The sequence below is a fragment of the Chrysochloris asiatica genome, unplaced genomic scaffold, assembly GCF_000296735.1.
Source record: "Chrysochloris asiatica unplaced genomic scaffold, ChrAsi1.0 scaffold00307, whole genome shotgun sequence".
Lineage (NCBI taxonomy): Eukaryota > Metazoa > Chordata > Mammalia > Afrosoricida > Chrysochloridae > Chrysochloris > Chrysochloris asiatica.
The window spans coordinates 1,006,503-1,008,893 of record NW_006408825.1 but is presented as its reverse complement, the minus strand read 5'-3'; the positions used below and the strand labels follow the sequence as shown (position 1 = coordinate 1,008,893).

The 2,391-nt window shown below is 45.8% G+C and overlaps 1 non-coding gene across 1 annotated transcript; it reads left to right on the top strand.

The window, feature by feature from the left end:
* The first annotated feature begins 2,082 nt into the window (after positions 1–2,082).
* Positions 2,083–2,155, top strand: TRNAV-UAC. The gene has a single exon. It is a non-coding gene; the product is annotated as a tRNA-Val (tRNA).
* The last annotated feature ends 236 nt before the right edge of the window (positions 2,156–2,391 follow it).

Sequence of the window (2,391 nt, the reverse complement as noted above, 5' to 3'; positions counted from 1 at the left end):
TGAATAGTAAAAGTACCATGGACTGCCTGAAGAACTCACACAACTGTGTTGAAGAAAAAAAAAAAAGTATGGTGACTTTGTCTCTCATAGTTCAAACGTATTATCAGGAGGGACCATTCCCTGGAGATGGCCATAATGCTTGGTGAATTGGAGGGTTGGCAAACAGAGGAAGAGCCCCCAATGAAGTCGATTGTCACAGTGGCAGCAGCAATGGACTCAAGTGTAGTTACAATTTTGAGGATGGTGAAGGACCAGGCAGGGTTTCATTCTGTTGTGCACAGGGTTGCTGAGTCAGAACTGACTCAACGGCACTTAACATCACCAGCAGCAGGTGCTTGGTGGATGGTAACCAAGTGAGAAAGACACCACAAGACTGCCTACCCATTAAGTCTGAAGGAAACATGTGATAGAGAGAGAAGTGAGCTCGCCCACCTCATCCCCAGGGAAAGTCTAGTCAAGAGGAGAAGGGACACAACTTCTCACTAAACTTTGATAAAAAAATACCCAAACACTTTAAAGCTTGGTGATGTCAACAATGTTTTTTTAATAACTGTACGACAGAAATAAAACATGACTCACTTCCTATAGGATGGAGCGGTCCACCCTCTTCTCTGCTGCATTAGTCTTCTCCCATGGGCCTGGCCTTCCTTTTACTTGTTTAATCCTCATCTCTTCCCCATTTCCTTTCCTCTTCCCCAGCATAGCTGCATGCGCCATCTGCTTATGGAGACCCTCTGTAATGAGAATCTACGTTCTTTCTCTTCTGTATAAGCCATCTCATCCCCTCCTGTACTCACAGATGTTCGTCCTCTTCCCACTCTGCTCAGGTTTCAGACATGGCCCCTGGCTTGCATCCCAACTGCAGCTGGACAGATCAGCTCATAGTTGGGAGGGTTAGGTCACTGTGGCTTGTGTCTCTGGCAGGGCTCAGGAACCCACTAATCCCATTCCTCATGGTGGACCCAACAATTTACACTCAAATCCATTTCCCAGGAATACTCATACTCTTGGAAACATGACACATTCACAATAAAGCCAAAACACGAGTCACCTAACCCCACCTGTCATCTAGCACCCACTTCCAAACATCTTTCTGCTGACTGCACAGCCCCGTGGGAGGTCCGAGATTGACTGGGAGTGGTTGCTAGTTTGACCACTGTGGCAGATGGCACTGGATGTAGCGTGGTTGTTGTTGAGATGATGAGTGCAGTTGTGGCTTCTCTGAGGTAGAGAAGACCAGCAGGGCAGTGGTGGTCAATTTTGTTATGACAATAGTCACACACAATTTGGAATTTGATGATGAGACAAGACCCATAGATTGGGTCCAAACCAGAAGGATGTCAAAAGCATGCCAGAAGAGAGTTGGGAATTAGGTAATAGGAAGAAAAAGGGCTAGTCTGCTCTTGAGTTCTCTGTCCATCTGTGATCAACACAGTCATGAGTTGGCTGAGGTCTAGGTGAAGGCAAGGCCAATGTTCTCAAAATAATCAGTCTGCTTAGACACAGATGTATCACCATGAGATGCTAAAGCAGAATGTGTCTGTCCAGCTAGACTGATTTAATAAGGTGGGTCAGCTGCTCCAGGTTACATGGATTTAAGAGCAGACACCTGGTCTTCTCACCGTCTTTCTTTAGACAAGAGGGGATTGTGGACCCCTGTTCTGAGTGTTGTTGCTGTTGTTAAGTGCTGTTGAGTTGGTTCCAACTCATAGCCACCCTGTATAGGGTTTCTGAGGAGTAGCTAATAGGTTTGAACCACCGACCTTGTGGTTACTAGTACAGTGCTTATCCTACAGCACCACACCAGGTGTTGTTGTTACGTGCTATCAAGTCAGCTCCAACTCATAGCGACCATACATATAATAGAACAAAACATTGCCCGGTCCTCTGCTATTCACACAACCATTGATGTGTGTGGACCCACTGTTCCATTCACTGTGTCAACCTATCTGACCAAGGAGCTTCCTCTTTTTCTGACCTTTGACTTTGCCAAGCATGATGTCCTTTCCAGGGACATGATGTCCTTTCCTGATAACATGTCCAAAGTAAGCAAGATAACATCACACTATCCTTTCTTTAGGCAGTTCCATAGTGTAGTGGTTATCACATCTGCTTTACACACAGAAGGTCCTTGGTTCAAGCCCCAGTGGAATCACGCAGTTGTTCCTTTAGGAGTCCTGATGTGGCACTGTAGGATCAGCACTGGACTGATAACCACAAGGTTAGTGGTTCAACCCCACCAGTCGCTCCTTGGAAATCCCTACAAGGTTGCTATGAGTCAGAACCAACTCAATCACACTCAACGACAACTAAGTCCTTTCTTCGAAGGAACATTCTGGCAGTACTTCTTCCAAGACATAGTATATTCAATATTCTGCATCAACACCACAA